Here is a 15700-nt window from a genome sequence, read left to right on the forward strand (position 1 = left end):
AACACACCAAAAAAACACAAACATGGAAAAATATGTTATTGTGCGCCCATATTTTCGTAGCTAATCCGAAAAAAAATTTGACAGGTTTGAAACCGGCAATTTGAATTTGATATAACTTGGACAATATAAGCCGGATCAATTCGAATTTTTTTAAATACATCGATTAGACTTGCCTCACATGCCCTCAAACCCAAATGTCGACTACCTACCGCCCCACAGTGGTCCGAGAGTGAATTCTAGGCGCTCAAAAGTCCTATTAATAATTATGCAAAAAATATCAAAACAATTATGAATTGTTAATTTTAATATATTTCTTAGACATAACATAAAATTTCAATGTCATATGTGTACCTGGACGTTTTTTATTACTATTTAAAGTTCAGTTTTTATAGTTTGGCGGTTACTTTGATTTAAAAAAAAAAAATTTCGTTTACAATTTTTTTACCCTTTGATATATTTTTTTTTAATTACATTTTTTCATTTAACTAGAAGATAACCAAAGGGGAAAAATATTTTTTTTTTTAATTTTTTTTGCAAACTAGTTAAGATAATTTTGAATGTAAAATATCAGACGTTTTACATGTTTTTTTTTTTGAAGTGAGTAGTACTAAAAGTTGCCAATTTTTACCCACATAGCAATACATAGGTGTTGTAGAAAAAGAATTCAGGTCTTAAAAGTTTATTAATTATGTATTGATTTTAAATGCGACAGCCAAAAATGAATTAGTACACAAGGCGAATAAAATAGTACTATTTTATTGTACTCGTACATACCCAAATCTATTACTATGCTGTTTGACATTTAATTTGTTACGGAATAGGTATAATGCTTCAAAGCTAACAACATTGTATATACTTATTGGTTGGTTTTTTACTTCCTTGTAGTATAAACGTCTACATTAATAATTGCAAATTTGTAATTTTTCTATTAACTAGTATAATTTTTTTAAATAAACAAATATTTCTGACAAATGTCACAAATCTTCAAAATGTAATTTTTACACAGAATACGTAACTTCGTATATAAATACCAAATTTAACAAAACGTCATCTTTGAAAAATCATTGACGTATGTCGTTTTTGAAACGACTGATTCTTACTTATTTGGTTATCGGAATACATTAAAGTCTAATCTAGGTTCATTTGTTACAATGACCTTCATAAGTTTGCTTGATAAATTATATTTTGTGCATCATAGAACACAACGATTTAGAAATCTAATTGATGAAAATTTAAAGTGTTCTCAAACTTAATTCAAGAAGATGTTGATAAAACCTGACGAAACACCCTGTATCGATAAGAGCAACTCGAGTTTAGAAAAACATGTTGTTTTACATTGGTTTCTTCGCATAAATCGTAAAATATGAATTGAATTATTGCTAAAAAACAATTTTTACTGACTACCGTAAAAAAACCTAACAAAAAAAACCAACATGGAAAAAAATGTTTTTGTGCGCCCATATTTTCAAATTAGAAAATGGAATGGTTATTAAATAGATGTTATAAAAAATGTTTTTTTAGCAATAGTTTAAATAATATTTTACGATTTGTGCGAAGAAACCAATGTACAACAACACGTTTTTCTAAGTTCATGTTGCTTTTATCGATACAGGGTGTCCCGTCAGGATTTAACAACGCCTTCTTGAGTTTAGATTGAGTACACTTTAGGCTATGATGCACATAATATAATTTATCAAGCAAACTTATGAAGGTCATTGTAACAAATGAACTTAGATTAGACTTTGATGTATTCTGATAACAAAATAAGAATACAAGTTAATAATTGTCCAACGAGTGTATGTAGTGTTCACAAAAACAAAATGGATCTAATTCTACAACGTTGATTGTCTATTAATTATTATATTATATTCTTCTATTTATTATGTTAACTGTTAAGGCATTAATTGTAAACAATATTCTGTTACCAACTGTACTTGAGCCCTCTTGGGCGTTAACCCTAAATAAATAAATAAATAAATATAACTGAAAAAAAAATTCAATAATTTAACAGGTCATATTCCCTATTTTAGGCCAGATATTATGTATACAATAAAGTATTGGCCAGAATCTTGATATGTTTTAATATACTAGCCACCGTAGATACTAGCTTGACGAGACATGAAAATGCTGTTTCGTGCTCACAGGATCGTCTGAAAAAAATCCTTTTTGCACACATGCCTTAGTCTATATTATATTGCTAAACAATTTTAAATAGTAACAATTAAAATAACGTTTTAGAAAAGGGTAATATTCAAAATATCACATTTTTCAAAGGAGACTTTTGTAAGCTTCTGCTATTTTGTTTGAGATTATAAACATACAGATTATAATGGGAGATTTTTAAAATCTCATCTCCCTTGAACTTGTTACCGAAGGGAAAACAAATTACAACGACCTTAAAATATCTTTATATGATAAAAACCAAAAAATATTTTACGTAGTTCGTTTTTTTTTATGTTCTTAGAATATGCCATCAAGTCAGGATCGTCTTGAAATCCTAGAGAGCATGATTATTTGTCGACATTAGTTGTACGTTATAATAATGCAAGCTTATAATGGGTATTTATAAACATTGTCACAGTGTTTTGACTTTAAATGGTTTTAACACAAATGAGCACTATATTTTACCTACTATGTAAATAGTGCAAAATTTTAACGCACGTCAAAATATCACACAAGTTTTTTTTTTGAAATTTAAAAATTGTTTTCTCGAGTTGACTTTTAGGTAAGAATATTAGATAAACAATATTTTTACAACTGTTTGTAGTTCTACGATGTGATGATTAAAATACTATTATTATTTAAAAAAAAAAATTGGAAAATTTCACTTTGGAACCTGATGAAAACTATTTTCAGCGAAAAATTATAATATCATAATAATAATAATAGTTATACAAATATTTTATTAAGAAATTATTACATTTTTTGAAATTGCTTATACTTTTATACGTAGATTTTTATTATTAGATAACACATAAAGAATTTTTTGCAAACGTTTTTAGACAATTTGAATTATGGTTAAGAAATGTTTGTGTTGATTTTGGCCTAAAGCGATGCTTCCAGTAAATATTATAATTGTCTATTTATATCGTCACATTGATGTTATGAGTTGATCCAGTATATTGAATTCGCCACCATCACCGCTTGATCCAGCGCTTGGTCCAGCGTCCGCTTCAATTTTAAAGTACTCGTTGGCGCGTCTTACAATAAGTTCGAGTTCTGTGTGGGCGATGTAATTATTTGTTATTTGACAAATGTCTGCATATTGGCTAGTACGTACCAAGCCCATCATGTTACCATATTGTTGGCTAAACTCCTTGCATGTATCACTGAAAAATTCTTTTCGTTCATTCCTCAACCCGCGCCCCTTTATTACATTGATGGCGTTTACTATATGACGCACCGGTCTAGTCGATATCAAATACATTTTAAACTTGTTGAAAATGTGTTCTATTACAGGATCGATCTTTTCGAAGTAAAATATAATATCCCTCGGTGGCTTTTTCGGAGTTATAATATAATTAGATATACGACATATTCTATTTAACATTGTAATGCCTTCACTTTCGATCACGTTCATAACCCGTATAAATGCCTCGGCGTGACGTTCTTCGTTTACACAGTCCTCCACCACTGAGCCCAATGTTCGGTTTACGGCTGGACAGCAATAGGTTTCCTTTACAAAGGCCATAAAATTGTTTGTATTTTTCACAATGGTTGCCAGCGCGTCTCCAGTGAATAAAACGTTATGGCTCAGATCTTCACTAACCGCAAAAGGTGGTGACACATAGAATTTTCTATAATTTTTCACTACAACGTCCGGTGTAGTAAGACATCTTTTCCTCGGGGATTCGGTTTCAAAAGTATAGCACGTATTACCCAAAATTACCAAATTCATAAAATTTGACTCAATTTGATACAACAGTTGAATAGTTTCCAAATTTATTGTCGTAAACAGATGGCAGTGGCAATGGCGAATACCGTATAGTGCGAAAACAAAGATTTGGTAGAAAAACATTTTTAAAATTGTATTTGTTATTTTTGAAAAAAAAATTAAAACAGGTATCTGCGATAAAATGATCTTTGTTATAAAATAAAAGCTAATATTTTTTACAAAATTATAACTGTTTACTACAAAGTATGTTGTATCGACCGAATCGCTGTTATAACTTACGTGCCAATCCAAAACACTTTTTGCTGTCACATTAAATTTGTTTATAACGATAATATTGTTCGTAGTTGGTAGGATAGATTTTTTTGAAAAACTTGAACAAATAACAAGACAACGTTGGAGAGGTTACCATTTAAGTTTCAAAAGTTGCTTTAAAAAATAACTTAGTTAGGAGGGGGTTAAAAACAAAAAAATTGTGAAAAATTGAGATCACATTGTATAAAAAAAATAAAAAATTTAAATTGTCAGCTCTTTTAAACCCTATGATATATTGAGTGGTTTACAATAAGTGGATCACCCTGTATATAATAATCCAAAGAGTGTCTTTAACACTAATAAATGTAGATTTTGAAGACTATTATGGGTTTTAAAACTTAAAATTTTACCTAATTATTTTATATTTTTTTATCGGTGTTGCTGAGTTTTTTTTTTACTGTGGATAACTTTGCAGTATACCTACATTTGGAATACTTTAAACAATACGTTATCGGTTGTACGAATAAACAATTGCACAAAATCATAGTTTTTACGCTTTTATCGGTACAGGGTATCCCATCAGTATATTGTAATAGCTCAAATATAATATTCTCATATTTAATCTAATTAGATGGTTTCTCTTATTCGTCTTTATTGGGGCCTAGGAGCTCAGATCAAGAATATGAACAATGGATAGGTAATAAATTAGGCTTTTCTTTAAACCCGTGAAATCCAATTTTTGGATTTCAAAAATAATTCGGATCAGCGGTGCTGAACCTGCTCCTCAGAAAAGGGGGCGACAGCCTCCCTGTTATAGAGTGGTAGTGGGAGGGTGAGTGGCCGGTTGGTAATGAAAATAGATTCGACGACGCTTTTTTTACCTAACCACACCTTGAGGTGTCAATTATATTGTTTTGTTCATCCCATTAAATTTTAGTTTTGTGCCACATGTCCGGTCTTATGATACACCGTGAAAATAATAAAAGTTATTTTAAGAATTACTACGAATGTTAAACGGCAACTGGGTGTTTTATTTTTTTTAATAAAAATAAAAGGCCCAAAAAACCCTTCATCTTTTATTTCGAGTAATAAGTATTTTAAGATATGGAAGACGAACAACGCACCTTATATTAAATACATTATGTCTTGATATATCATATTTTAACATTTTATAAACATTTAGTCATTTCCCAATAGGTTATTATATTTTGTTATTGTCTTTATACGGAGAAGCTTTGAATAATCAATGTAGTAGAATTAGATCCGTTCAGTTTTTGTGAACACCTTATACTCGTGTTGTACAAAGTATACAATTATTAACTTGTATAATTATTTTGTGATCGAAATACATTAGAGTCTAATCTACATTTTTTTGTTCCTAGTCTTACAATGACCATCATACATATTTAACCTCAGTAAACATATTAATTGAGGACACTACGAACCAGGAGGTATATGACATTTGTTTTATAATCTGTTGTAGGCTATACACACATATGGATCAAAATATTCAATACATGATGATCAAAACTATGATGCAATTAATTTTATAATAAATATACGAATAATTTTTTAATGGCTTTAAGAACAGACCCACAGAACGCTGATGTTGATTGGATTAAATTGTGAATCTAAACCTTTCTCGAAACAACTTAATCGCGCACACAAAAAATTTCATAATAATCTGCCCAGCTGTTTAGAAGGAGTTTGGATACTTGCACACGGACAGAAGAAATATGAAAGGGTGGCCCTCGAAGATTTTACAAATGAAATAACTTTTATTTTATTGAATATTTTTACTCATTTACGCTATAAGCACCACGGTTTTTATTGCACATAGCTCTTTTAGTTTTCAATATAATTTTTTTTTTTATACGTTTTTGTTTTTATTTTCAAGTTAGCCAATTTATTTAGAATAGTTTTTAAAAAAGATTCAGCTATACTAATTTAAAATTGATGAAAATTTAAAGTATTCTTAATATAAATTCGAGAAGGCGTTGTTAAAACCTGACGGGACACCCTGTATCGATAATAGCAACACAAACTTAGAAAAACGTGTTGTTGTACATTGGTTTCTTTGCAAAAATTGTTAAATATTATTTGAACTATTGCTAAAAAACCTTTTTTTACTAAAGACTATTATGGATTTTCAAACTATAGTTTTCATATTATTTTTTTCGGTGATGTTAAGTAGTTTCTTTAGTGTATAAGGCAATGTGGTATGCTTACATTAAAAAAACTTTAAACAATATTGTATCGGTTGTACAAAAGAACAAATGCACAAACCATTAATTTCATCGCTTATATCGCTAATACAGGGTACCCCATCAGTATATTTTAATAACTCAAATATCATATTCTCATATTCTAGTTATTTCGTTTCTCTTATTCGTCTTTTATGAAGCCTAGGAGTTTAGTTCAGGACTATTAACTATTGATAGAAAATAAATAATGCTTTTTATAAACCCGTTAAAGCCAATTTTCTGGTTTCGAACTCTTATGAAAATAATCCAAAATAATGGCGCCGAACCTGCTCCTCGGGGTGGCAAGCAAGCCATGAAAATAAACTCGACTATGCATTTTTTACCTTAAGGTGGATGTCCATAATATTTTTTTGCCCTTTCTAATACATTTTAGTTTGGCGCCACTGATCCAGATTTTATGATATACCGCAAAAATAATAAAATATATTTAACATTAAAGAATTACTTCAGGAAGTTAAACGGCAACTGGGTTTATTATTTTATTTTTTAAAAATTAATGGATCAAAAAACCCATCATCTTTTTTTTCGAGTAATTAGTATTTAAGATATGGAAGACGAACATTAAATAGAAGTCTCGTTGACTTCTATTTAATATGTCTTAATTTAACAAAGTTCATTTGTTACAATGACCTTCATACATTTGTATGTACCCTGTGTCGATAGTAGCAACACATGCTTAGGAAAACATGTTGTTGTACATTGGTTTCTTCGCACAAATCGTAAAATATTATTTGAACTATTGCTAAAAAACATTTTTTTAATAACCATTCCATTTTCTAATTTGAAAATATGGGCGCAGAAAAACATTTTATTCCATGTAGGTGTTTTTTTGTTAGGGTTTTTACAGTAGTCAGTGAAAATTGTTTTTGAGCAATAATTTAATTAATATTTTACGATTTTTGCGAAGAAATCAATGTAAAACAACATGTTTTCCTAAACTCGTATTGCTATTATCACAGGGTGTTCCGTCAGGTTTTATCAACACCTTCTTGAATTTAGATTGAGAACACTTTAAATTTTCATCAATTAGATTTCTAAATCGTCGTGTGCTATTATGCACATATTATAATTTATCAAGCAAATGTATAAAGGCCATTGTAACAAATGAACCTAGATTAGACTTTAATGTATTCCTATAACAAAATAAGTAAGAATCATTCGTTTCAAAAACGACATAGTTATATCAAATTCAAACTGCCGGTTTAAAACCTGTCAAATTTTTTTTCGGATTAGCTACGAAAATATGGTCGCACAATAATATATTTTTCAATGTTTGTGTTTTTTGTTAGGTTTTTTTTACAGTAGTCAGTAAAAAATGGTTTTTAGCCATAGTTCAAATAATATTTTACAATTTTTGCGAAGAAACCAATGTACAACAACATGTTTTTCTAAGCTTGTGTTGCTACTATCGATACAGGGCGTCCCGTCAGGATTTAAAAACGCCTTCTTGAATTTAGATTGAGAACAATTTAGGCTATGATGCACAAAATATATTTTATCAAAAAAATGTATGAAGGTCATTGTAACAAATGAACTTAGATTAGACTTTAATGTATTCCGATAACAAAATAAGAATACAAGTTAATAATTGTACAACGCGAGTATGAAGTGTTCACAAAAACAAAACGGACCTAATTCTACAACATTTATTAGTCAAAGCTTCTCCACATAAAGTCAATAACAATATATAATAGCCTATAGGGAAATAACTGAATGTTTGTAAAATGTTAAAATATGTTATATCAAGACATATTATATTAATATAAGGTGCGTTGTTCGTCTTCCATATCTTAAAATACCTATTTTTGGTCCTTTTATTTTTAAAAAATAAAATGAAAAACCCAGTTGCTGTTTAACTTCTTGAAGTAATTCTTTGATGTTAATCAATTTTTTTATTTTTGCGGAATATCATAAAATCTGGATCAGTGGCGCCAAACTAAAATGTATTAGACAGGGCAAAAAATTATTATGGACATCCACCTCAAGGTAAAAAATGCATAGGCGAGTTTATTTTTATGACTTACTAGCCACCCACCCTCCCCGAGGAGCAGGTTCGGCACCACTAATTTGGATTATTTTCATAGGAGTTCGAAACCAGAAAATTGGCTTTTAGGGGTTTATAGAAAAGCATTATTTATTTTCTATCAATAGTTAATAGTCTTGAACTGAACTCTTAAATTCATAAAAGACGAATAAGAGAAACGAAATAACTAGAATATGAGAATATATTTGAGTTATTAAAATATACTAATGGGGCACCCTGTATCGATATAAGCGATGAAAATAATGGTTTTGTGCATTTGTTCTTTCGTACAACCGATACGGTATTGTTTAAAGTTTTTTAAATGTAAGCATACCACATTGCCTTATACACTAAAGAAACTACTTAACATCACCGAAAAAAATAATATGAAAACTAGGTCAAATTTCAAGTTTGAAAATCCATAATAGTCTTCTTCAAAGTCTTCAAATTTAGTATTAGAGCCAATATTTAATTTATTTCATTATGAAATTGTTATATGATATTAGATAATATCCTCAAACTGAATTTCAAATTGAATCAGTCATTTCAAAAACGACATAAGTCAATGATTTTTCAAAGATGACTTCTTGTCAAATTTGGTTCGAAAATATAGTCGCACAAAAACTTTTTTTAATAACAATAATATATTTTTCCATGTTTGTGTTTTTTGTTAGGTTTTTTTTACAGTAGTCAGTAAAAAATGGTTTTTAGCAATAGTTCAAATAATATTCAACAATTTTTGCAAAGAAACCAACACGTGTACATGATTACATGTACGTGATTCATGTACAACAACACGTTTTTCTAAGTTTGTGTTGCTATTATCGATACAGGGTGTCCCGTCAGGTTTTAACAACGCCTTCTCGAATTTATATTAAGAATACTTTAAATTTTCATCAATTTTAAAATAGTATAGCTGAATCTTTTTTAAAAACTATTCTAAATAAAATGGCTATCTTGAAAATAAAAACAAAAACGTAACAAAAAAAAAAAATTATATTGAAAAGTAAAACAGCTAAGTGCAATAAAACCCGTGGTGCTTATAGCGTAAATGAGTAAAAATATTCAATAAAATAAAAGTTATTTCATTTGTAAAATCTTCGAGGGCCACCCTGTATATTTCTTCTGACCGTGTGGAAGTATTCAAACTCCTTCTAAACAGCTGGGCAGATTTTTATGAAATTTTTGTGTGTGCGATTAAGTTGATTCGAGAAAGGTTTAGATTCACAATTTGATCCAATCAACATCAGCGTTCTGAGGGTCTGTTCTCGAAGCCATTAAAAAATTATTCGTATATTTATCATAAAATTAATTGCATCATAGTTTGTATGTACCCCTAGAAACCAAAGAATATAAGGCAACAATTTATTGAATATTTTGATCCATGTGTGTGTATAGCCTACTACAGATTATAAAACAAATGTCTCATACCTCCTGGTTCGTAGTGTCCTCAATTAATATGTTTACTGAGGTTAAATATAAATATTATAATTACAAAATGTAAAAAAACATTTTGTTTTGAACACAAAACTTAAATAGTTATTAGAATAAAGGTAAAACTATTTAATACAGAAGTTGTATGAAAATAACTGTAGTTATTAAAGTTTGCCTATGATAACAATTACTTTCAACCAAATTTTTAAAAGAATTGGGTTATCATTTGGGAATTTGGTACAAGCAAATAGTAATAGTACAAGTAGATGCCGCATCTTCCAGAGAAATCAGGCGCCGTGTTATACTTGGGAGGGAAGCAGTCGCAGGCTTATACCAATTTGGAAGGACAGCCAAATATCTGCTGCTTAAGGCACTTACCTTTTCAGTGATGCTTTATATATATATATATGAACACTCAAAGTGGAAGATGTAACACGTATAAACGCCTTAAAGATGTGGACCTGCAGACGGATGCTGAGAATCTCTTGGATGTAAAGGTGGACTAACTTCTCAATTCTGGCCATGCTAAATGTGGAAACAAGACCGACAGAAACGACGCCAAAACCAAGAACACTATTTACAACCACAAACGTTCCGAACCAGGACACGGGGGGCAAAAATGCAAGTTCCACTCAGTCCTTAAGTGGGTTACATTTCCAATTTGGGGATGTAACAGAAAAGAGTAATTAATCAACCCAAAGAAATGAAGTATACGTGGCCGTAGAAACGACACCAAAATCAAGAACACTATTTGCAACCACAAAACTATAAACGCTCCGAACCGGGACACGGGGGGCAAAAATGCAATCATTGAACCATCCAGATCCCCATATTCGATAAGTATAAGCTGATGATCGAAGGAAAAAAGTTGGTAAAGCCATGGTAGAACACCAATGCGTTGTAAAGATCAAATCAAGAACATCTCTGGCTATCCCCTGGAAGAGGCCATTCGATCGACAGACAAATATAGAAAAATAGAAGAAGAATAAAGAAGTGTAAGATATAATAGCCCAAAATAATCAGACACCGAAGGAAAATCAAATCGCAGAAACTACCATGCTCGAAGGCCTCCAAGAGGTCTTAACAAATATAAATAACCTCCATAAAAAGGTCTGTAATCAACCTATAGCGCCACTTCGAAAATCATTCTAGAGTAGATAAATCCTATTATCGGATTTGTTCACCGTCTCGTTTTTAGAACTTTTAAATTGCTGAACCGTTATAATAACAGAAAGTGTTACAATAATCATCTCTGTAGACTTTGATTAGTTAGGCCTAAACGCCTGAGTAATCAAAGGCGTTGTGAATCCATTTTATTCTTCTTACTGTTAAAACTACACATTGATAGGTTTCTTAAAACGACGACTTAATGTTGTAAACTAAAATAAAAGTTTCAATTAAAATATCATCAAGCTTATAATTATCATTATAAAAAAATTAAAAAGTTTAATTTCTTCTAACATATTGAGTCTATGTTAAACTAATCACCCGGTACATATGTAATAAAATAAAATAAAAATGTATTATTTTTTTTTTTAATTTCAGGAGGTATCTGGTTAAAAACAAAAAAAAATTGTGAAAAATTGAGATTACGTTTTATAAAAACATTATAAACAAAAAAAATTAAATTATTAATTAAACCCAGTGAGATATTGACTGGTTCAAGATAAAATAATCACCCTGTGTATGTTATGATATACACCAGCACTTTAATGCTTGACTATAGAGTCTCTAAGAATTAACACAATTAGGATTTTTCAACCAAATTTTTAAATGATAATTTATACAATTAATTCAATTGTATAGTACATTTATGTTCTTTAAAATAATAGCTCATAAAATATACTTTTTTCGATACAAAACCAGAATATTTGTTTTTAATATAGCTATAAATGCTTCTTAATAGTTCACTAATTTGAACTTTAAATAGCTATAACTTTTAAACAGTTGAGTATAAAAAATTGTTTTTAACATTTTTGTCTTCAAAATATTAAACGCTAACAGAATATTTGTAATAACATGCAAAAGTCAAAATTAAAATCAATCAAAACCGGCTCTAAAATTAATTTACGCATATAATGATTTGAATTTTAAAAAGTTCTATAAACGCTTAATTTCCAATTTTCTCCTAATCTGTTATCGATAGAAACTATGTATGCCCTGTATCAAAGGGTACCGGGGGGCGTTTTAGTTACTTATTGTTCACACATTATAAGATAATAATATATAACGAGTCAAATTAATCGCTCTACCTGTGTAGGTAATATTAATTTTTATAAGACTTAAACTATTACATTATTGTATTAATCTTAATGAAAAATTACTTTATCATTATTACTATACAAATTGTGTTGATTCTTATTTGGTCTCGATCCACACAAATCTCAACATTCAACCCTTTTTTTTTGTGTTGACAGTGTTTATTTTTTTTCAGCCTTAATCAAATAGCAGCGCCGATAGTAAAAATGTTTGGGTATTAAAAAAGTTACTATTGCTGATTTTTTGGGAAATTAAAAAGAAGTAGTATTTATAAGATATAATTTTTCAAACGCATTGTCACGCGTTTCTGTAAAATCGCAGCAAATTTTAAAGCCTTTGTAGTAAAGATATTCTTATAACTTATGTATGCAACACGAGCTAAGGTTTTATTTGTTCAATGTTATGTTTGAAGATCTGTTGTGACGCGTTTGACAAAAACAACACAGTAAAGTAATACGAGGTGTTTTTTTGCTGTAAGCGATGAAAAAGATATATAGTTCTTTTTTTATAATTTTATAGTATTTAGTCCGCCCAAATTTGATAAATTTGTTTTCAAAAAGTTTTTCAGCCGAGTCTGCAACTACGAAATAGCATTTTCATGTCTCGTTCACGTCAAGTACCGAATAAATTTAGAGTAGTGGTGGAATTATAGATAATGATATAGTGTATTAAGAAGCAGTAACAAGCTGGTATATTAAAACATCAAGTTTCTGGCTAATATTGTAGTGTATAATATCTGGCTTAAAACAATTCATAGAGAATTTGGGCCCTTAAACTATTTTGAATTTATCATTTAGTTCTAATTTTAACGTTGAACGTACAACATATCTCTTATTTCCAATATCTTACCCTAATCTCTTACCCCTATCTCTCACCTCCTATCTCTCACCCCATATCTCCTACCCCCTATCTCATACCCCTATCTTCCGTCCCAACCCCATCTCCGTGTGGTAACGTTTTTTTCGGTTATGTGCCAGAGCTAATTTTAGTACACCAATTTTTAACCCTTCAATGCGCCATGTGGCTCTCTTGCAACAATCTTTTTTTTCCTTTTTTATTATTTAATTTATCACATTTCATCTTACTAATGCGATCTAGTGGATAATTCTAGAATTAAAAAAAAAAAAAATTAGGTCGACCTATTATACTTTGGTTTTCAGTCACGGATTGGTTTAAAAATAATAAAGGCTTAATCAGTATTTTCCACGATATTTCTCATTTTTAAATTGTTATGATAACAATTCAAAAATGACTAATAAGCGATACCATTATTAAAATAATGATGGGGTTTTTATCTTTTTAAAACAAAATTTGCGGCTAATAACGAAACTATTGGCTGATCTAGAAATTTTTTTATATCAAAAACTTCTGGAAATACCTACTTTTATGCAAGCCCCAATTTTATCAATTTTTACATAGCCATTAGTTGAAAAAATGTTTGTATTGGCTATGACCTAAACTAATGCTATCCGTAAATACTATAATTGTTTTTTTATTACCTCATTTTGGAGTTGATGCAGTACATTTACCGCTTGATTCGGTGTCCGTTTCCTTTTTAAAATATTGAAATCCCAGTTTTAAGATAATTTGTAGTACTTTAGCTGATTTTTGACAATTTTTTTCAAACGTGTTGTCAATGTGTGTTATTAAACATTCGACCGCATCATAGTAAGGTCATCATAGTGAGGTTTCATGTCAAATGCATGTGACTTCTCTAACATCATTCTTATCTGTACATAGGCCATGTAACTGTCTGGATGTTGGTTACCGGTATATTACAGGTATTAATTTATTTTAGTACTATTTTTCACAAATGTTTGTATCGACTGAATCATTGTTATAACTTGCGTGGTAATCCAAAACACATTTTACAGTTACATCAAATATGTTTTTAACGCTAATATTTTTGCTAGTAGGTATATTTCTGTTTATATATTTTTTTAAGAAAAACTCGGAATGAATAACAAAACGATTTAGATGCAATGTTTGACTTGGGTGACCTATATTTTAATAATGTGTTGTTTTCACCGTAAGGTGATAATACCCAAGCATTTGGAAATGCGTTCAAAGTTTTTATTATTATTATTAAAATGTAAAAAAAAAACACTTGATTTAGTATGGTAGATTATGCTACTTTAGCGGTCACTGCGGCAGTGTTTGCTAATATGTGGATACTGAACTTGACTTTGGTACTTTCTTGCTGTGCTGGTTTATACATTGAATGTATTTGGTTTAAACTACATTAAAAATAATCAATAATCAGGTAATGTTAACGGTCAGATAAATGATATGTTCAAAGCAAAGTTACAATGGAGCTATTACGTTGTATACATATCACTTTTTTTATCAAAGTTCTGTAATCAAACATTAAGTCATTAGGAGAACCAAAAAAAAAAAAAAAAGGAAAATTGTATTTTGTTAACTGACGAAAACCATTTTGAGCGAACAATTATAATATAATAATTATACAAATATTATAAGGAAAATATATATATATATGTTTAACTACATATACATATACATATTCATTACATGGATTTTTATTAAAAGATAACACACAAGGAATTTTTAGCAAACATTTTGAGGTCAAATATAATACTATTACAATTACTTATACATATATATGTATGCAAGCTTTATTTTTATACATTTTTCAAGTCATTTGTTAAAAAACGTGTGTGTTGATTTTAACCTAAACCGATGCTACCTGTAAATATTAAATTTTATACATTCATTTTGGAGTTGATTTTGTACATTTAGTTCGTTACCATCGTCGATTGGTCCAGCGTCCATTTCATTTGTGAAGTACTGGTCTGCACTCTTTAAGATACGTTCGAATTCTTCTTTGGCTTTGTAGATACTCGATACACTATACATGTTCGCATATATGCCAGTATCCACTAAGTCCATCATGTTGACATATCGTTGATTAAACTCTATGCATACATCATTGAAGAATCCTTTTCGTGCTTTAAATGTCGTCATTTCTTTCCTTCCTATTTTTGCTACTAATGTCTTCGTGTCCATCCTTAATACTTCGATGGCCACTTCCATTTGACGCACCGATTCGGTCGATATTAAATAACGTTTAAACTTGTTTTTAATGTGTTCTATTACAGGATCGATCATTTTTAAGTGAAGATCAACCGCCTTCCGTTTCGACTTAGTCTCTATTATAAAACTTGATATACGACATATTCTACCCAACGTAGAAACGCCTACACTTTCGATCACGTTCATAAGCCGAATAAATGCCTCGACGTAACTCGCATTGTCCATACACTGCTCCATCACAGTGTACAATGGCTGATTTACGGCTGGACCGCTATAAGATTGCCGTATAAAAGCCATATAACTGTCTGTATATTGTAAAACGGTTGCCAGCGAATTTCCAGTGAACAAAATATTATAGCTCAGATCTCCAGTAACCGTAAAAGGTGGTATCACTTCGTATTGTTCATAATCCACCAAAACGTTCGGGATACTAACACAACTTATCCGCGGCTGTCCGGGCTCTTGAGCATAGCACGTAGTGCCCGAAAACACCAAACTCATAAATTTCCACTCGGTTCG

This window comes from Adelges cooleyi, unplaced genomic scaffold (assembly GCF_023614345.1).
Source record: "Adelges cooleyi isolate 19-005CV unplaced genomic scaffold, UGA_ACOO_1.1 ACOO_flye_CR_arks_rails_tigmint_CR_PRNA_40, whole genome shotgun sequence".
In the NCBI taxonomy this organism is placed as follows: Eukaryota; Metazoa; Arthropoda; class Insecta; order Hemiptera; family Adelgidae; genus Adelges; species Adelges cooleyi.